This window comes from Gavia stellata, chromosome 5 (genome assembly GCF_030936135.1).
Source record: "Gavia stellata isolate bGavSte3 chromosome 5, bGavSte3.hap2, whole genome shotgun sequence".
Lineage (NCBI taxonomy): Eukaryota > Metazoa > Chordata > Aves > Gaviiformes > Gaviidae > Gavia > Gavia stellata.
The window spans coordinates 42,584,116-42,606,976 of record NC_082598.1 but is presented as its reverse complement, the minus strand read 5'-3'; positions in this window follow the sequence as shown (position 1 = coordinate 42,606,976).

Below are 22,861 nucleotides of genomic sequence, written 5' to 3'. Positions count from 1 at the left end.
GGTGCCGCTTTGATTATTGTATAAATGTCTCTTGCCTTTACAATAGTGAAGGAGGATGTATTGCAGACCTAGAAAACTCCTGTAAAGTCCTTTGTGCTAATTGAAAAGTGATCCATAGTGACTGTAGGATTAGGAATGTGTGTCTAGTTTTGTCCTGGAAGAAAGTAAGTCAATCGCTTGGTTACAAGTGTAATTGATGTTAGAACAAAAATTGAAGATGGAAAGAAAGCTAAGACTATTGCCAGGATATTTCTTAGAGTTTAGAACAGCTGGTTTTTTTTTTTCTCCACTCTAAAGGGGTTTTTTTTCTAGTTTTCTTTTGGTTTTGGCATAATGTTTGTAAATTGCTTAGTGTTCCCCAGTATTTACAAAGAAACAGTAACCCATAAATTAATTTTGGGGATTCCAAGAACCAACAAGCTTACACCATTTAAAATTCTTTATAGTCTGTGTAAATACATTTTCCATACTTACATCTAAGGTGCAGGCCAGGTTTCACTGTGGCTGAAAGAAGCCAGTGGAAATGCTGTTATTGGAGACAGCATTTCTGAATACGTGAGTGTGGCCACTCAGAAGACCTTCCAGGCTGATGGTGTCCTTATAATATTATATTCATACTTCTTCTAGTGTTTTACATTTTTTAGTGTAAAGACTATATAATGGCTAGAAGTTCAGACCCTAGTCTTGCTAATCTTGTTATCTCTGCGGTGATACTTCTTGCTACTTGCTAATCACGTTACCTCTGCAAAGAATCAGGTAAAGTATTTGGTAGAACCTTTTTCGTCAGTAGGTGAGAGAGAGTGGTACAAAGAATCACCCATCCTGGCTTTTATACATGCCTGAGGAGACAAGCATTTTTCTTTGTGGACATTTTCTGTGTCCATCTTATTTAATGGAATTTTATTATATTACATTCCCAGAGGAAATGACATGCAAATAATGTATCAGATCCAAATCATTATAATAACGACGTGATTCCCTCTTCCTACCCCTTGAAATTTTATTGTCTTCTGAAAGAAAACATCACTTGACTCACAGCATATTCAGAACAACAAAATTCACAATACAGGCAAAACTACTTGTGGAATAATTTTTTTTCCCCTGGGTGGATGGTTTTAACTTACCCCTCTCTCTATGGCTTCTTCGATAATCAGCTGTTGTGTTTTGGAGGTTTCCTTAATTGTAATCCACAAAACCATTCCAGTGGAAGGACAGTTCTACTCTGCCAAGCCTGGCAAAAGAAAAGATATAAAATGAATGTTTTATTGATCCAACAATTCTCCAACACCGTCATACTGAAAGTAGCTTCAAGATGGGCAAGATTTCATCTACAATACTGTGGGTAATTTACCACACAATTTTTTTACAGCCATGTTTTATGCAATGACCAAGCAATTTTCTCTTTTTCTGGAGCCTGGGCTAGGTTTCCCTTTGTCAATCAATGATCATTCCAAATCAGTGATGTACGCAGTTTGGCATAACTTAATCAATGCTTGTTTTAAATTAAATATTTTAAAAAAAATAAATAAAAAAGCATAATTGTCCTCCATTACTACCAGATGTATGCTGGCACAAAAGGTAAAGAAATGCAGGAATGCTGTCTTCATTTTTACTGGTAATAGTCACGCTAATTAGATCCTTTTCTGTGCAGCATATGTGTGTGTATGCAAGGGTGCATGTGTAGACCCTCTGGACACATATTCAGAGCCTGGCAGCTTGGTACATCGCCTCTTTCCATCATTGCATTATGTGATCTGTGCCTGCTGCTAAGTCATTATATTTGCAGCAAATCATGGTATTGGCTTGCCTTGTATTTCACTGTGAAAGCTGTAACTTTAAAATTATGCATCCTTGAAGAAATACTCCTTCCAGACTGCCTGTTTGCAGCTAGCACCTTTCAGTGAGAGGCGTGCTAACTTCATTTGCTACTGTCTCCTTTTACACAAGTAGTGGGCTGTAGGCTCATTGACAGAGTAAATTTTAGGGAGGATTTTAGTCTTCTAGTTTTTTTCCCTAGCAAGTTTATGTAGGCACTGCCTCCTGATTATCAGCATATGCAGCTGTTTGAATAATAATTATTCCTTCAGAGGATTTATTTCACTCTTGTCTGTTTTCTGCTCATTGTCGAAGAAGCTAACCAGTGTTTTGTGGAAAGTCCAGCTTACCAGGTCAATTTTACACGGCAATTATTTTTTTAAAATAAAACAGACAGCATCACAAAACAACTTCCATGGAACATACATGTCTCATATAATTACCTCTGAGTAAACTTATGCTGTGAACATAAATCTGAACTGCAGTGTTGTTTGATGCAGTTAGAAATCTTTCTAAATAGTTCTGGTATTTGCAGCAGTTCTTGAAAAGGAAAGTCCAGCAGTGTTAGCGAGACATGCCTTTCATAGCTTATTTACCCCACAGAAAACAACTACCTCTACAGTTTATCAGGTGAAAAAATATTTCCCTGAAGGAAATGAACCCACTGTACTCTGTACTATGCAGCTTGTGTACAAGCTCACAGTCTGCAAACCAGCATCCAATTGCCTTAGCAGTGCAGTTCAGACATTGCTCATCACACAGACCAACTCTGAGGCAAGCAGCTTGTAGCCCCAAGGCAGTAGGACAGGCGCAAAACTTTCCTTTCCTGTTCTGAGCACAAGCTGCAGGGGTTCGTGAGTTACTGACCATTTCCTCTGCCAAAAGCAGTAATTTTGATTTTTTTAAAAAAAGATCTAATTAGCTTATGGTTTATACTTTGTCTGGAAGTCATGCCTTACCTAAGGAGAGATGAATGTAGCAGAGTGCAGTCACTTTCCATCACCAGAGTGACTCCAAAGTTAGGTCCCTCCAGGTGCTTCTCCCTCTGCGAGGCTTCCGCTCTTGGCAGTGCTCAGAGTATCTTTTATATCCTCGCTAGGCAAAAGATTTCACTGGAACTGCCTCCAGTCCCTGGCCTTTGACAGACAGCAGGACAGCCCTTGGCAGAGCTGAGGGTGATTTGCCTTTGGATGCCTGTGACGTTCCTGCAGCAGATGAGTTGCCTGCTTTGAGAGTGCTGCAGTCTGATGGGCTTACATGCCTAGCTCCTGCCTGTGCATTGCTCTCTGATAGCTTCTGGTAAAACTGCAGGTATCGCTTATGATGACCTGGGTGATTTAGGCTGTCTTCTCTTTGCCTCTGTCTGTCCCACTTTTTTGTGCGAGGAGCTCGCTCAAGATGCGTGGCAGGGTGTCCCTTTCAGGATGGGCTCCCAGCTGAAATCTCCCTAACTCTCATGTTCAGAAAGCTGTGAAAATTGTCCTGGAGTTCATCTGTGTGTAGTCCTTAGTGTCTGCCTGTTCCTTAGTGTCTGTCTGCACTTCCGTGTGGAAGTGACTTTGTGCTCCCCGTGAAGGGGGGCTTCTCTGCCAGGCTAATTTGTGCTGGCCTGGCAAGGTGTTACAGTGAGTGTGACCTGTAAGTTTAAAGCTAGAGATGATTATGCTAGTTTAAACCTTTTCTACGCAGTTTGGCTGTATGTGTGTGTAAGTGTACATATGCGGACTCTCACTTGCAGAGAGACAGAGCCTGCAGCACCTCTTTCCCCCATTTGATTATGTGGCTCACCGCTGCTGCTAATGGATTACATTTGCAGCTATTACCAGCTGCTCTTAGTTATCATTTAGTCTTGTTAGATGCTTGCTATGATGTAGGCAGAAAACAAAACAAAAAAAGGCAATTTGTTATCAGATCGTAATACTCTTCCCTCATAAAACCTTTCTGATTATTACCTTTAATTTAGTCAATAATGTGTTCTGATGCTATAATGTAAGTGGAAATGTGGCATCCAGAGTAATACGAGACAGTACACGTGCACAGCAGACATTGTCTCATCTCTAAAACATCACTGTATTCCTACTGCAAGAAAAAGAAGTTAATTTTCATACAAACTCAAAGAAACTCTCTGATTCTTGTCAAGCTTTGAGCATTTTAATGTGTTTGAAGTTCTTTTGCCACTGCTTCTGCCTTAATAAAAGACACAGTTTTCTGCAAGATAGGCAGATCTGAAAGGCTGGTACTCCTGGCTGTATATTTCCTTCCAAATTAAGGTTACGTGTCCTGGTGAGAGTAAACAGATTTTGCATAGATTTAGAGGTTGTTTATATAAATTTATAAATTCATATAATAAATAACAGTCATTAACAGAGCCTGCTAAACTAAACTGAGAGGTGGTGCGATCCAGTGCCATTATGAAATGAGTGCTGAGATGGGAGGTTGGGTCACTGATAACATGATGGGGTAAAGTAGGGTTTGACCTCCAGAGATGAAAGAAAAAAGGCAAAGCTTGAGTTCATAGCAGGTTACCAGGGAAGCTTTTCACAGATCAGGCATAAAGCACTGAGCTGTGTTTATGTTGTTATCCTAAAGCAGTTTTTAGGCTATGATTAGCTTTGGCTGGGATGAAGGTGAGGAGTTAGACTGAGTAAAACCATGATTTATGCAAACCTAAAAAGTAAACCTAAGCTCCACCATAATCCTAGTTGTAGTTCCTAGCTGGCCTAAAAGAGGTATGGGGCAAAACCACATCTGGGGAAAAGAAGTGGGGTGCAAAGGCTGGAGTTAGAGTTGGGGCTCAAGTTCACAGAGGTCCAGGGTAAAAGAGAGTGTCTGCAAGGGGGAACAGAGCTGCTGTCCTGTGTTTCAGCTGGCAGCTCAGTGGCAGGCTGAGAAATTCCCCTGCAAATGATGGAGGTGAGATTGGGATATATATGGTGAGTCGAGACTAAGGTGATGACTTGTTTCAGACTGACTTAAGAAATGATGCCAAATTCGGTTTCTGAGCCACCTTTTGCTCTGGGGCTTAAATGCAAGGTTGGGGAAAAGATTAGTATTAGGGTTGGGGTACAAGCTGGGATTTGCTTCTGCTAGTGCCAGTAAGTGTTGCTGACAAGTTGGTTACACAGAGGTGGCCAGACTATGTTTGGTGTCAGTGCCAGTTTGTGTCACTGTAATGTTTGTATACATGGGACTAGATGGTCTCACTAGGTTAGGGGAGACATTAGGCTTGTACTTAGAGTAAGTCTGCAAAAGAAAGGGTGGAAAACCTCAGATGCAAGCCTGTTTAAACTGATATCCCATACAAATGTATAAATAAAAGTTAGCAATGATGGGTATTTTCCAGGAGGCTGATCTAGAACTGCAGGTAAACAGTCTTCAAATATATTTTTCTTCTTTGAATTTGCTTGGATCTTGGCAAACATAGCGGCAGCACAGAAGCTACCGATGTGCACTGAGCACACTGACTTTTCAGCAATTTGCCTGTGTGTCAAGCATTGTATCCTTCTGGGCCCTGGGGAATCCCAGGGCACTGGAAGCAAACCCAAGTAAGAATATAAAAAAATCAATGCTCTTGATTTCAAAGAACAGCAAAGACATGAGTCAGTCACAGAGACGTCATTCCTTACTACCCTCCCTGTCATGTTCAGCCATAATTTCATTGGAAATCGATTTTAAGTGCTATCCTAGATGGAACTTCTTCTGACTATATTTTTCCCAAGTCCTTTGATTTTTTTTTCATGCAAGCTTTAAAAAAATGAACAAAGTTGGTGGCTGACCAGTGGCAACTGATGAGTTAATTGAAGGCTTGGCTTTGGGAGGAAGAAAGGAGGCAAAAAAACGCAGCTAACTATTGCCTGATCCCTGGAGAAACTGTCCAGTCTGCTGGCATCTGGTAATGGAGCCGCACAACCCTTGGGGAATAGCTGTTTCTCACAGTGTTATCTAAAACTAAAATAAAAGGCAATGTCAAATTCTGTTGTACATTACATGTGTTCTATACGTGTAAGTTATAGTAGACTTTGGTCTATAATGCACCACTCTGATTACCTGGTGAGGAAGGTCTTGTGGCTGAATCAGAGAACTGAAGGTCAAAAGGTCTAGGTTTCCATCTTTACCACAGGCTTCCTCAGGAACTTTGGACAAGTCGTTATTTTTGTGTCTCAATGTGCCAAACTACAGAATAAAATTATTTAAACTATGAGGTAAATGTACCATTTTTTGTAAAGAGCATCTTAGAAATAAAATGCCTACATCCATCTGGGCTTGTGAGCCCTGGCATGAGATAGTTCACTTTCTTACCTGAAAACAAATACCTTTCCCTACTTTTGCTCTGATGTTGTGCATAAAGAAAAAGAAAAAGCATCAAAACAAATGCATATAATCTGCAGCAGTTTATATTAGACTGTGGTTTTGCTTTGTTAGAATCTGTTAGGTAGATTTTACCATGTTTTGGGAAGCTGATGAGTCACTGCACTTGTGATGAGTGGATCTTTGCGGGTTAAATTATTGTCTCCTATTATGTCTTATGTGCATTGCACATTATGTGAAGTAGCTCTGCCTTAATTTGCTTCATCATCAATCATTACAAGTAAAAATTAAATATAGAAGGAGTTATCATGCACATGGAGTGTAAGGTTTTATCACCAGACTGAGGGGTGATGCCTATTTGCTGTTTGCCTTTGCTAAGTAATATAAAGCCTGCTTGCCAAGGATGAGCCCCAAAGGAATCACAAATCTACAGATTCGGGTTTTTAAAGTATAATCAGTAAGAGGCCACTCTGTGGTCACTCATAGGTGAATCGGGAAAGAACAGTGCTTGATTCCTCAAGGACTTGTCAGGGAGAAGGACTACCAAAATCAGCCATGCTACTCTGAAGCACTGCAAAGGGCATACTGCTCAGGCGTGTGGTGTCAGGGAGGGAAGGAAGATGTTCTTAGATCTATGTAATGAAGCACTGCTTCTCCACTGACCTTGACTATGTAACTAGAGGTTTGCTTTATACAGCACATGACATTCCAGCTTTAAAATATTTTTTCAGCAAAGATTATAGAAGAATTGAGGCTTTATGTTCATTTAAATAGTACATTTTCATTCTATTCTATTTCTATTTCATTTGAATAGAAATAATGAACATGTTCTGGAAGTTGGTAATATGAGAAACATTTTGAAGTTGTGCTTGCCCAGCAGAGATGATTTTGGAAAAAAAATTAAACCTGACCACTTTACCACCAATGTTCATGGAAAGAAAAGATAGTGTCTTAGGCTTTTAAAATTAATTTTAAAATAGCCTAGATGGCACAAAAAATAGCCTGGATGGCTTTTCTGGGATAGTGTAAGGAGGCAACCTCTTTGACTTTGTATCTCTGTGGAGGGTCAGGTGAAGTTAGAAGAACCTCACTGTGCTGAGCTAGTGTCTGTGGGAGTAGAGCTCCAGGGAAGCTGAATTTTAAGGCAAGTTCAGTGACAAGTCTATGGAAATTCGCGAGGTAGCTTGACCAGCTTCACCTGCTGGGATCTTTGAGGAAGGGAGTGGTGCATTCATCATCTCTTACAGTTGTGTGTTACCAACCCCCCATTGTCAAGTTCACTGCTGGAGCTTCAGGAAGCCCTCAAGCTGAGTATTGTGTTAACCAAGCAGAATTGTCAATGCAGCCTGATAGGATCAACACCCACCACCTACTTTTCTCTGCACAGGTCCATGCAGCAGTTGCACTTTCCAAACATAAGCACCAGTGAGTTTAAGCAGCTCTTGAGTTTGCATATATACAATTGTATACGTTTCACTGTTGCAATAGTGTAAGTGGGTTTTGTGGGGTCAAATTTGACCACTGGTGAGTGACAGCTTGGGTGGCCTCTGGCTGCCAAAATATATTTAAAACAAAGGATTCTTCCAATATGTTTGACTATTTTCATGTTTTAACTGGGGCAGATGAAAATACATTGCTTCTTGTGAAAGAAAAATTGTTCATGACAGGAATACTAAAATCCACAAGCAAGTACTTACCTATTCCTACTGAAGAATGTAATATGGGTCATCCTCTGTCATAAGGAAATCAAAATCTTGCAAGCAAAAAACCCACTGTATTTAAAAAGGAGCTATATTCTACATTTTCTTCATATCACTGAAGCATACTGACAGAGAAGAGGTAGTGTGATCTGTGACAGTGCAACAAGAACCAGTGGAATTAAATTCTATTGCTCCTGGAGCTGTTTTATTCCTCTGACCATGCAGTCACTAGGGAAATTGAAGAATGGTTTCGCGTGGGGTGAACTGGAGAGTTTTTTAACACCTGCAAGTGCAGAAACAGTATTTTTCTTTCTGAGTTATATTCTGGTTATAGTCGCCCCTAGGAGAGACAGAAAAGGAACTTAAGTCTGGTCAAAGTTACATTACAAATTTGTCATTGACAAAAGGTGCCTTTCATTTTCACAGACTTACTGCTGCAAGTTTTCTGTGACTCAGCAAACTGAGGGGTTTGGCTGTCAGAATAAAATAGTCTCTCATGGCACAAAGCCAGAGTTCAGTGTGCTTTCACTTAGTGCTATCAGAAACTGAAAGTCAATAAAATTTATAGCAGTAAAATTTTCCAGCACATCCACGACCTTGCTGGAAAAAGTTGTGCATTCAGCAGTGCCAGCAACCGTCTCTCATTGTTCAGAGGTTGTGTCCTTGCTGTGGTTTGTATCTAGACTACCTTTTGTATAGGAAGAAAAGGGTGGAGTTTCATGACATTTTAAATTCTAGTCTTATGACGTGGTGCAATTTAAACTAGATTATATGTTATAAAACCACTATGTACTGAATTGGTCTCTCCATCTTGCTTTATCAAGAGGTGCAAGGCAACAGCTCTCCATAAGAACTTTGAAAAGGGATGATTTTCTTTTCTGCTTGGGGCAAGTAAGAAAAAGCTTCAGGGGACAGAAATCCGGCTTATTTTTCTGGACATCCTGTGTACTCCTTTCTAGCTGGAATAAGTTCCATTACTTTATTATGACCCCAGTCCTTAGATTCATGAAGGCATTTGCTAAATTATCTGAAAATATTCTGGAGAATTAAAACTTAATTAAATTAAATTAAATTCAAGAAATCCTATTCCCAGGTTGCACAGTCTAGAGAGTGCATACCTTTTCACTTGATCAGTCTGATGAAACAGACCCTACACAGCCTCTCTTTGGGCTTCGTGACATTGGCTGTGGCTCACTGATGGGGTTTTTAAAGCTTCCCATCATCTGGATGCTCTGTGCTCTCAGTATTCTGTTCTTTTTCTCTCTCTTCTTAATAGGATGATTCCTCTCTCTTGTTAATAGGATGATGACTCCTTTGTTTTCAATAAATCTAATACATTGCTCACAAATCAGTTGGTGAAAAACGTCATCCCTGTTTCTGCTGTAGAAATTCTGCAATGAATGCTAGTGTTCTGCTCTCTGTTTTTGGAACCTTTCCCATAAAGCATTTAATTATGTTTTCTCTTTCCCTGATTATCTTCACCCTTATCTCGATCATGTTTTTCAGCTGCATCATCTGTCTGTATAAACTAGATAGCAAAGTGGCATAATCCTTGGGCTGGCAATGGTGTTATATGTTGTTAAGGGACCACTTGTTTTGTAAATGTTGAACCTGGGTCCCGAAATGCATTCTGATTAACAAACATGCTGTTAGATATTAACGGATGATACTTGCCAGAGCTTGGCATCAAAAAGCAAAGACAAGAATTAAAAAAGCACCACCTTCTTCTACTTTCTCTTGAAAAGCCCCTGAAATAAGGTGGTCTCTCAAGTAATGAGCACATAATTTCAGTGAATAATAAAGGCAATTAATATACAAGTGCAAAACCACCTTCTTAAGTTATAGCTATTGCAGCAATTGACCTATTTTACCACCTCAAACCACAGCAAACCAGACCTGGTTTGATACTGTCTGGTGAGGGAAATAAAATCTTATTTTGCAGATAAGATTGAGTGAAAAAATAAGGCCCCAGAACACAGTATAAATACAAACACCTTCTCCTGAACGACATTACCAGATGCATCTGTTCACCCAGGGCTATTCATATTCAGCAGCACTATCCCTGCCTGGTCCATCTGGTCTAGAGATGCACTCTGAAGGAAGATTATACAGAATAAATAGGATCTGTGCTACCACTGAATGCATGACCGGAGAACAACAGTACTTCAGAATTAAGATACTGCAATAGTTTTCTTAAGATGTGCCTTAATTTGAGATAATTTGCTTTATAAAATGAGCTATAAAAATAACTTGTGAGCTGTAAAAATAAATTTAAAGGAATTTAAGTGTATTGTTCTTTGACAGCATAAATACATCGAATTATTTTTCTTTATCTGCTGTTCTTTGCAATACTTCTTCAGATCAGACGCTTTCTGAAAACTTGAGTTTTCTTCTTACACGGCCAGGAACCAAACTATGTGAGAACAGAAGTCTGTATCTGTGACTGCAGTGGGATTGGGCAGATTCAAGACAAAGGAAATTTTCAGCCTATAATTAAAACATGTGAGACAAAAAATAAAACACTTTCTTAGAAATGGTATGAAGCAACTCCCAATGTAATTTTCACTTTTAAATGACAGGTAATGTTCCACGTGGCAGATGTTTGGAGACCTCCCCATTGGGAAATTTACATCTAAGTCCACGTTTATTGTTACTTTATCTTTTATCTAACTAATGCCAGTTTCAGCAATGGAAAAGGAAAATGTTATGTAGCAATACAAACACATAAGTCACTTACCTACGTGCCTCAGGAAGCCTCATTTCCATGTCTGAAGAAGTTGGGATAATGGTCCCCAAGAAAGAATTATCATTATTACTGCTTAATAATTTGAGTGCTGCTTTGTCAGTTAGTGATCTTCTCTGCATTTTGAGTGGTAGGAGAGCAGTTCTGTGGGCTAAGCTCTACCTAAATATTATCACCTGGAGACCTGCTAAAATGTTTTATCTTTCCGCTCCTTCACTGGCGTGGTGAATGACACTGCAGTTTGAAACCACTCATTGCTTTCCAGCCCATTTTATCTTCTAATGTGAACACCCCAAGGCTCTACACAGACAGTTTTCTAACACAGGTGTTGCTAACCATATTCTTAATGTTGTAAGACTTAACAGAAAAAGCTTTGCTCTTTTAAAATTTTCCTCTACTGGCGCAATATTGTTTCACATGTCCTGCCCTTTTGACAGCTCTATAACCCTGCTCCTGTTTAACCTCATGCAAGAAAGTGGAGCTGACAGGCATAAAAAGAAAGGCATTTCTTTGTTATTTGCACATTGGTACTCATCTATGTGAAAGTGCCAAGATAGGCTCCGAGATCTGCATTTGTAGAACTGTGCTGACAATAAGAGTGTTGGGATAAGTTAAAAGGCACAGTTTTATTTTTAATAACTCTCAACTAAGTAGAAAAGTGAACTCTTTAGGCCTGCTATAAAAAGGTACCTTTAATTGCAAAGATGACTGGTTGAGTGTATGAACTTAACAATGTGACTGAAATGGAGTCGTACCTGTGAGAAGAATATTGCAGAGTGCTGGGAACCACAGCTGTCTGCACATTGTAGAGTTATTTCCTGGTCACTATTCTGGAGCAGTGCTTATCCAGGAGGAAAAATAGCAGACGTATCAGGCCCTCAGCTTCTACTAACAGAAATATTGGTGCCTAAGACATGAAGGGAAAAATGAAGTTATAAATGACCTAGTTGTACTAACACCAAACCCACCATTTTTATCTGCTTTCATTAACCAAGAAAACAAAAAATATTGCAGTAATTTCTAAAAGCTTCCATTAGGCTGTCACTAATACACATCTCTAACAGGAGATCCAGTGTGACACGGAACAAAAATGTGATGTCATGAAAAGAACTACGGAAGATGAGATTCTTCTCACAGAGCTGTTGATAGCTAAAATATAGTCCTCTATAGTGAAGCAAGTCACTGTCTACAGAAGAAAAAAGGAACCTTAGAAATATGATTCATCTGACCGATTTTAAACCTCAGCTATAGAAAAGATGAATTGCATTGACTGACGTGAATAATTCAGATGCAGATATGTACATTGTGGCCTTCATAAATTGACATTTGTGTAGATGGGTTCCCAGAGCAGCACCTAGTAAATAAGCCAGTTCAAAAAGCTTTGTAAATATTAATAACTTAATTTTCCCTCATAATTACTGTTAATGTATGTTTTTTTCCCCATTTCCTGCCCTATGCTTCAAATAGAATTGAAATGAAAACACTATAGGACCAGCTCCTGCAATGGGTCTGATCAGGGAGATGTTTTTAAGAGGCGCTTATGAGGGCATCTACAAATGACAGGCACTGTGATTCAGCAAAACTGCTGATACTCTGCTACAGTGAGACTTCTAGAGCAAATGCTGCTTTAAAATCAGTCTGCTTAAGAATGTGAGAACCACTACGGCAAATTAAAAGGCATGTATATGACCCTGTAGTATCCAGCCACCTAATTTAACACAGGATTATGTGAAACGCATCTCACTTTCTGTATTCAGAACTGTGCTTTATGGGAGGCTGAGTTAGGAGACTGTCTTTGTGGGCCCCTGTGTACTCGGTGTAGAGAGATGGGGTAATTGCCTTCAGTGCAGCTAGAGTGACTCAAGAGCAATGAAGCCTTCTGATCCGGACTTGCCTCTCTTTCTCTGTTGACTTCAGAGTGACTGGAGTCATCACCCTTCTAGCATGGAAGTGATAAGTGATACAAGAGCTACTAATTTAGATTCTTAAAGACAGGGTATATACTCTTACCTTTCTGCTCTCTTCTTCCCCTCCCCTGAACACTAGTAAATTCAGAAAATAATTTTTACCTCTTTGAATAGCAAAAGATGATACAGATCATCCTCTTTTATAAGAAAATAAAATTTTGCAGCTATGAAAAAAAAGAATCTCAAATAAATTTGCATTCTTTGTCAGGTTCTACTAAGTAATTAGATGATGTAAGTACCTGACAATGTCAATAGCATCACTGGATATCAAAGTTCTGTACAAAGGTAGCTATCATTATCCCCATGGGGATAGAGAGAAAGAAGGGACTTGTTCGAAGTTACTCAGAAAGGAGCAGGAAATCCAGGTCAAACCCTTTTACAATGCTCTGCCCACTTGGCAACACCATTAGGGTTTTTTTCCCTTCAGTACATAACCAGCATGTTGTTCCAATGCAGCTATTCACAGAATCACAAAATCACAGAATCACAGAATCACTAAGGTTGGAAAAGACCTGTAAGATCATCAAGTCCAACCATCAACCAACACCACCATGCCCATTAAACCATGTCCCACAATGCCACGTCCACACGTTCCTCGAACACCTCCAGTGATGGTGACTCCACCACCTCCCTGGGCAGCCTGTTCCAATGTTTCACCACTCTCCCAGTAAAGACATTTTTCCTAATATCCAGCCCGAACCTCCCCTGGCGCAACCTGAGGCCATTTCCTCTTGTCCTGTCACTTGTCACTTGGGAGAAGAGACCAACACCCACCTCTCTGCAACCCCCTTTCAGGTAGTTGTAGAGAGCGATGAGGTCTCCCCTCAGCCTCCTCTTCTCCAGACTGAACAACCCCAGTTCCCTCAGCCGCTCCTCATAAGACTTGTGCTCCAGACCCCTCAATTCATTCCATCTGTATTCAACTGCAGTTAGAAAGGGGAAGTAAGATATTGTATATAGACTCTGCAAGATAATGCAGCCACTGGCTTAAGCTGAGCACACCGGAGTCAAGCCAAGACTGGGAAAAAAGTGACCTAAAGAAAAGCTTGAACTTAGCAGCAAACTGACTTGGTGCCTGTGCATGAATTGAGGATTACTTCTAAACCTTGTCCCTAGATCTTAATTCTCATTGTCACTAATTTCCTACACAATAATCTGTTTTGCCTGAATTGTCCTTGCTAAAAACAGAAAGACAAGCTAACATAAACACCTGTATTGCCATTCTAGTTTATACCAATTGTTTTTAGTCCACTATAACATCTCTGACAATGATCAAAGCAAGGGCATAAGAAATGGGGAAATATTTAGTGATCCTTTGAGCTCCTCCCTCATTCGGGCAATCATTGGATTAGGAACTCCTGATCTGGACCATGTGGATCACTGTGTTTAATAGTCTTTTATGGACCTATTCTCAATCATTGTGTTTAATCCTTTTTTCAGACCCATTCATATATTTGGCCCGCACAAAGTCCTGTGTAATGTTACAATGCGTGTAACATGTTTCCCTGGGTTTTTTTCACATCTGCTGATTAAATCCCCCCTACCTCTTTTGCGATGAGAACAGTGCACACCCACTCCCTATGCACTTTGCCTATGCCATTGCCGGTTTTGTAAAGCTGTCCTGCATGCCTTCAGTCTCTTTCCAAACTGCAGTGCCTGGCCCATTTTATACATCCTTTAGGGAAGCTGTTTCATATCACTGTATGCTTTCTAATGCTGTGATGCTGTCTGCACGTGTAAAACAGTTACGATTTTCTGAATGAAGAGTGCTGCATAAGAGAACAGGTTTTGTTGCAGGTTTCAGTTTTTGGCAGGGGCAAAACATTTGTGTAGCTCATTCTTCACAGTATATTGTATCTTCTGTGCTCTGTGAATCAGTTACTGGTACCACGCTGTGGCAGCTATTAGATTTCTAGTGTGGTGGTAAAGATGTTAGCAAAGCTATTAGAAGAATTCTATTATAACCTGGGGGAAAAACAGAGTAAGCAGTATTTTCAATGAGATTCTTCGAAGTGTCAGTAGTTACATAGTCATATATGATTGTTTTGGCGTTATGTTTATCATTCTTAATATATAAATAAATTTTAGAGAAATAAAATATTTTTGTCCCTTGAGAAAGAAGGCCATTTCACAATCAGAAAGTGTGGTTATCACTGTGAATGAGTATCATAAACATCTCTAACAGAGTAAGTCTCTCTCAACAATTTGTATGTGGCTTTGGGGAAGATTTCTTCCTGTCTGTTATCACTGGACTTTTCTTATATGCTTTGTTCTACTTTCCTTTTTTCCTCTGCTGTTGGACTTTTCTCCAGTGTTACCCTTCTCACTTAATTTTCCTGAGCATCATCAATACTTTATTTTGAACAGTGAGAAAAAGGTCAGAGCATGCTACTAAGCTGTTTGCAAAGATCTTATCCACTGTCATTAGACCTGAGAGGCAATGTGCGGGTGTACATGTGGTCATGGCATTGCAACATTTCATTCAGGAAGCTCACAAGAACGTGGCTAAGATTTCCTCTTGCCCTTACAATTCCGAGTCGTGAACCTTTCGTATGGGATTTTTTTAAAGAGGACGTCAAAACCACGTAATTGTCTTAGAAATTTTAGTTCCATTTTAAAAATTTTGTCATTCGGGAGCCTAATTTACAAAAATAATCAGGAGGACTTCACCTTCCTAAATACTAACTCTGAAAAACAGTTTTACTGTTGTAAACAGTTAGGGGATTGTAGGAACTTTTTACCCCATCCCACCTTCATGGCTTTGGTACCACTGCTAAGCAATTCCAAATTGTTTTTCTGAACGCCGCTTTTACAGAATAGCCCAAGGCCTAAACTGCCAGGATGCAAACCAGGGATATCCAATGGCCTTTTTAAATAAAATGCTACTGACATCAGATGTCTATGTTGTTTATGATAATATAATAATTATGAAAGACTCAAATGTGATTTTCTTATTTCTGAGACCGGACCGCAAAGGGTGATTTGCCAGTACAGAAACTATTTCCACTGGTGTATTTCCCACCTGCTCTCCTATCTACTTTACAAAACCTTCCTGTCTAAAAGGGAAATTTCATGTTTCCCTGCTTAGGATAGGTTTTGAGGAGGCTGAATTTCAACTCTTTTGAAAACTCGTTAATTATGAGAGCAGCTCCAGACTTCTGAAGTACATCCTTTTTGTCCCTTACTTTTGGCTTTAGGGAATTAGCTGAATTCATACAAGTGACATGACTGGAGAGAATGCCATGTAATGAAGGGCTCTTTAATCCAATAGATTATTCTGGTGGGTTTTCCATCATTTTAAGCCTTAAAACCAAGATAGGATATCTTTCTCAGAAATAATGAAAATGTGTGGCCTTCATTATAAAGCTGATGATGATTTCCCCTGGCTTTGAAACTCCTGAGTCACTGGGATTCTTGCTTATAGCAATCACCACTTGCAAACATGACTGATATCCACAGAGTTCAAGCCCTGAATCATCTGTGCATGTTGCTTTCTAGAAGTCCTCTCTGGAAATCTATTATGTGGGAACTAATTTAACATCTAAGGGTTATCACAGAATTGCTAGGCAGCAAATTAAATGTGGCCAAAGAAGGTTGCCATTGTAATAGGCTTCATAAAAATACTATTGCTGAGTAACCTAATTCATCTTGAGAGTAAAAATAAGGCGGTCCTAAAGGTATCCAATAGAAAAGTTTAAACACAGTAACACAAAGTAGTCAGTTTCCTGATAAATATGCCTAGTTCCTAATTTATATGACTGGTAATAAGTAACAATAACTAAATAAAAAGGAATAAAAAATAAAAAATGGGAAACATTTTATTATGCCAGTTAGGAAGCAGAAACAAATAACACTCTTACTCATTTGGTGTAACTGCTCTTACTTGAAGAATTAGGCAATATTATATTCCTGATAGTTATCCTTCTGAGGTACATCTCACCGAAGCCAGTGCTGGTCTCCTATAGTGATGCTGGCTGCTTTAAACGAGAAAGTGTTTGGGTCAGACTTGCCACCAGCCAGAGATTAATTATGGATGGGATTATGTAGGATGTGACCTACAACAAATGCAGAGAATAAGGTAATAGCATACTCAGTCATCAAATTAATAACAAATGATGACAATTGTAAGAAAATAATTGGCCTTGATTATTGAAAAAATATGTTACCTGGGGGGCCCATGGAGGGAATGATTAGAGAGATCCATGAAAAGAGCTGAACAAAGAACTCCAGATGAAAAAAAAATGCACTGAGATGCAAAAGGGTGGGTTAAATACTGGAAGTGAAAAAGGTATGAAAAAATTGGATACTGAATAACATATCTGTAATAATCAAGGCTGTTCTCTTTTGGTTTAGGTTTGTGATAAAGTTTCCTTTCTTAGGTATTTCTAAAGGGCTTTTGGCTGTTTCCTTTCATGTTTGTGGGATGCCTGAAACGTTTACAGTTTAACTGGCTATGCCCATACTAAGACAGTAACTCTTAGTGTTCCGCAGAGATGCAGGAACTAGCATATTTGCTTATTAAATAATGTCTTCCAAGTTCTTGGAACTGTCTTGAAAATAGTATTTTACATAGTCCATCAAGAAAACTGAACTGGTGTTTTCATCCCTCATCTTTATTGTTTTGGGGGAGAGGCAGACAGCGAGAGAGTGTATTAAATTATACATTGTCTAATTGAAAGAGGATTTCATGTAAGGCAATAAAATAATTTGATCTTGTCAGAAAAACTTCTTTATCCCAGAAAAATGGAAACAGAAGTCATCAATACAGATGTAACTCCAAAAACTTCTCCTGGAATAACTAGGCTAGCACTAGTGCAACTTCATAAACATATCTAGCAGCAATATAGGGATTAGTTTGCCCAGTTAAATTTTGTTTAATATCAGCTTTCTCTAGATGCAATTTAAATTTTAATTTAAAGACAGTTAAAAAAAGTAAAATGTAAAAAAAAAAGTAAAGAAATTCAGTGTTTCAAATTGTTCCTTCATTCTGGTGGCTACAAAATGGAGGTGAAGAAGCCATGTTCATGATTCCTAAAATCAAACTTTCCTATCAGCTTCATAGCAAGAGGTGTTCTACCTTCCGCTAAATTTCCGTGGCTAAACAACAATAGAAAAGCTAATGTTATATTAGTTGAACTGGGTATTCTCTTAGGAGCCGAACTGGATAGGTTTTTCCTGATTTTTTTTTATGTGCAGATAGACTGGTGATAATTCATGCTGATGACACAAATAAGCAGATTTCTGGATTCAAATGATGTAACAAGCTGAAAAAAGAACAGAAAAGACTTCTCATTTCTGCAAAAACAATGGTTTGTTCCTATATCCTTGGATTCTGGGTTTACACAGCCTGTTATATTCTCCTTTCTGAAAGAGACACTGCGGTGGTTCCTTCAGGATTCTGCTGGTCTGGCCTGCATTTACATGCCGAAATGTGCAGTGTACAAAAGCTGCGACCTTGCCCTTTCTTCAGTGCTGTTGCCCACCACTAATTCAGGATGTGCCTGCATCATCTTCTGGTGCTTATACCTGTACTATAGAGCCACACAGATGCTCCATCATGTCCTAAGTGGCTACAGGCTGGTGGTGATGTACACTGCAAAGATGGAGTTTCCTATCTGCTAATGCACCTGGATACCAGGAGGGTTTTATGGCTAGCATCTCAAGCTGGATCTGATTAGAAATTCCAGCATACAATAAGCAGGAGCCAAAATCCTGGGCCAGGCCAATGGTGTTCTACCTCTGTTAATGCCTGATTTTTTTGAGGAAAGTGCAGGAAAACATTTCTAATCTTTTGATCTTTTAGGTTCAAAGTTCATTATTAGGCAGAATAGAGATTAGAGAATAGAGACTCTAATTCTCCAGAATTAGAGAAAGTTCGAAGGAACAAGGAACAGAAATACCTTCATGTTAATTTTTTCCAGGTCACATCACATCATACTCATTTGCTATACCAATCCAGATCTGATTTAATATAAGTTGAAAATAAAAAGAAAATACAATTTTGAAGGTATTCTCCAAATTCTGTACAGCTAGCAGGAAATCTTCTAGCAGCTGTCAGATTTGTTAACACATTTCTGGGATATTAATTCTCGAAAAGAATCAGCAAGACCCTTATCCTTCTCCCATGGTGATATCTGAGCTTTGCAGGGTTATGCAATAGCTTCCACAGCCATTATGAGAAATGTGAGGTACTGGTATTCCTGGTAGCAATGTTAGAAGAATGAAAATGTGTGTTTCTTTATATTCACAGAGTACTTTTCATTCAGAATGATTATAGTTCAAACAGTGCAATCGTTCTGTTCCCATCTGAGACACAGCCTACAGTGGGCTGCTCAAAAACTGTTATTAAATAATAAGAAAACAAGACAGTTTAGAGGATGCACCAGTACAGCTCAATGGAGTGCTTTTAAATATTTGCCCCAGTGTATCACAATCCAGATTGCAAAGGCAAAACTGAAAGTACTGCAGATCTGTAGGCCACAAGGTTTTAAAATACAAGGTTCCACACAGAGCAAACGATTTTTAAAGGATGAAGTCTAAAATGAAACTTGTATTCAGAATTTCAGGGACAATCCCCCAAAACTAAGCCAAGTGTTTTCCACAAAAACTGTAAATTCTTGGACACCACCACTGATGCTCAGGGACTGACATTCAATTAGATGAAATAGTTCTCTACATGCTCACAGTTTAACGTAAGAACTGTCATATTGTGTACACACATACATTCTCTCTTCTAATGAATTCCCCATAAAAATATTTTTTTCTCAATTATTCATTAATGACAGCTGTGCTGAAGGGCTCTTGTTTGGAAGTAAGGGGGCATATTTTCCTTCAGATCAATGACCTGTGTGAACCTAAAATTTGTAAATGTATTTTATGCAAAAGTTCAGGAATTATGTTGAAGTTGTTACAGTTAGCATTTCCATTCTCCCAGGGAAGAACTGCTCCCCCTTGCTACATCTGTTAGGATGTTTTTCTATTAGGAAGAATTTCTTTACTGAGAGAGTGGTGAAGCAGTGGAACAGGCTGCCCAGGGAGGTGGTGGAGTCACCATCACTGGAGGTGTTCAGGGAGCGTGTGGACATGGCGTTGTGGGACATGGTTTAATGGGCATGGTGGTGTTAGTTGATGGTTGGACTTGATGATCTTACAGGTCTTTTCCAACCTTAGTGATTCTGTGATTCTGTGAAACTCGCAAAGCAGAAGTGGGATGTGTCGCACAAGTCTAAATGTGTGGAACAACACATGCACACATGATATGCGTAGGATGGGTTGAGATTTATGTCCTTTGTACAGCAGAATTGTTTGGGTCATGTACAGTGGCTATTTGTCCAGAATTTATACGTGGTTTTCATCTGCCAAAAGCCTGAAAATCCAGTGGAACCAAAGTGTAGGTACAAGACAATGGGCAGGTAATTGCCCACTCAGGAATAAGTCTGGAGACCCAGCTTGCTTGGAGCTGCCCATGTGTCTGGCAGCTCTCTACAGCACTGCTGTAAGCTCTTCCACAACTGCCTATATCCAGGTAGCGTCAGAGGATGTCCTTGCCACACCGAATCCTTTCCTTCCTCTGTATCCTCCCTTCCCCAACGACAGATTTTGTCACTTGCATCAGATCGCTTAAACTCAGCTATGAATGAAAGAGGTTATTTGCTCTTGGACGGATGAAACAGAAAGGGAAAACCAAAACTTTGATTTGCCACATCATTTCTTTCTATGTGAACCTGTTGCTCTACCTTTTCCTTTTGTCTCTAAGTGACTTCCTCCAGGAACATTTAATCACAGCAAATGCTCTCTCCCAGGAGACCAGAAACTGTGCCTTAAGAGGTTCAGGGAAACAGTATGTGCATGTAAGATTTCACTGCCATTGTTCAGTTTGCATTGTTCAGGATATTAATTTAATTTTAGATGCTTCACCACACTCAGAGAAAAAAAACCAAACTCTCTCTAAATTAAATTAGCTGACAGCAAAAGCACCTAATGTGCAGCAAATGGAATTGCATTTTGCTTACATTCAACTAAATTAACATTTAGATCTCTGAAAGTTAAGAGACATATTATTCAACACGTCACCAATATAAAGCTTGCTTAATAATGATATTTTGATTATGTTTTTCTAACTCAGGTCTGGCTGAATGACAATATGACAATAGTTTTGACGATGACAATGACAATAATATTTGCCTGGGAACTAAAATCAGTCTTAAATGACATTTACATTTATTCCTCTGTAAAAATATATTATTTTCATTAAACAGACATATCAATTCATTCTGTTGTATAAAATGATTTTCTAAACTGAACCCAAGATAAAAATTGCCTTACTGATGGCAAAGTCAGAGCTTTCAAGATTTCTACACGTGGTTAAGAAACCGAGTTGAAACGTGAAAACTTGCTCTTAAGCAGCACTGCGCAGAGGACACTGCTCATTTAGACCCCCCGTTAGCACCATCAAACAGTGTAAAAAGGGACAGGTTTGCCTTCAAAGATAGTGTTGGTGCCCTGAGAGCAGCTTCAGGATTGCAGGCTCTCCCTGCACTATGTCATAGAATCAGAGAGTCATAGAATCGTTTAGGTTGGAAGAGACCTTTAAGATCAAGTCCAACCGTAAACCTAACCCTGCCAAGTCCACCACTAAACCATGTCCCTAAGTGCCTCATCCACGCGTCTGTCACCCCGTGGGTCCTGGCTGCCCAAACCCACCTGACTCTGTGGTGGGGCTGACCTCCTCCACTGCACCAGCCTGCCCTCCAGCCTACCAGCGGCAGCCCCACTCCTGCTGCTGACAGGGAGGATCAGAGGGGAACCTGCAGATGCAGGTTGGGTTGCAGATGAGCTGTGGTGGGACAACAGACCCAGCCCCATGTTTGCAGAAGGAGGGCAGGAGTGACAGATGAGTTGGGACCATATCAAGTACTTTGAACGGGTCTGAGAGGAAAGGTGTCACATACTGGTATCAAATTGGAGAAAATTAGTCTGAAAATCACGTGGTCTTGACTACAAGTCACAGTAATCTGGGAAAAGGGGAAAGGATTGAGCTTGAATACGCAGCTCAAGAAGTTGCAAAGCGCAGAGATGGCTTGGATGTGTGACTAAATTAAAAGGCTTGAGGTGATAGAGAAAAAAAGGAGATGCTGAGCTGAAGGCACTGGAATGATCCTGATGATAGGAGAGATGCTGGGAAAGACACACATCTGTGCTAGTTTGTTATGACATGTGTTAGTTATAATGAGGGGGAAAAGCGGGAATGAAAATTGTTACTCCTTGTCATGTTAAAAGGAATGTAGTTTCAAATTTGTCTGTCCAGAGTCCCAGGACTTTCACTGATTTGTTTATCAGAGCCCCAGCAAAAGGACTTGCACTGAGCAGATGCACAAAAATTGAAATTAGTTATTTTATTGAAAGCAACAGAAAACAGATTCGAGATTGCCGTTGGTAAGTTCACTGACTGCAATAGTGCTACTAATGAAGGTTAATATTGCTAGCAAATTGGATAGTAATACAACAACCCAGGGATAACTTTCACCCAGAGGGTGAGAGGCGCAGCGCTTACCCAGAGAGGCGTCCCTGCCTGGGGTGGAAGAAGAGAACGCAGCCTGTCAACTGGTCCGTCAGGTATCGACGTTCTTCTCTCCCACTTTAACAATCATTTTCTCTGACTCTTATCCCCAAAATGACGAGGTTCCCCCCCACACACACACATGTGATGTGTAGCATGATTTGGGTACAGAGATGAGTGCTATAGTCATACATGTTTAGCATGATCTCTATAATCTTCATTAGCATATGCAGGGTGTGAGTTGTAATATGCATTTCACCAGTAATGAGGCAAATGTCAGCTATTGGACACAAAGCCTTTCGAAGAAACAAAGAACCGTTCAGGTTTTTGTTATTTTGCTATCTTTGCTGACCATAAGCAAGGCTGTCCTACCTCCACAGGGCCCCCTCCTTGAATGCATCCTGTGTTAGACAGGCAAGTCTCCACTCCCCGGGGTCGCACAAGAGATAGCAAGGTCAGTCTTAATGGTTCTTTGTGCACAGGAACCCCACCTCATTATCCAAATTCCACACTACTAAAAGCATGACGCTTGTGAAACTTCCAATTAAGCAAGGTTGTGCCTGACCCATATTTGGTTGGGTTACCTGAGCTGCTGAAGGATTGGCTGGATCCTTGAACACGTATTTTTACTTTTAAATTCTGAACACTGGCACATAAAGAAACAACCATCTGCTATTGGTGGGTAACTACAGTGCTTTCATCCAAACAGTAAATAAAACTGAAGTCACTAAGCAAAATGGGAAGCCTTGGAGAATCTGTACAGTTAAAA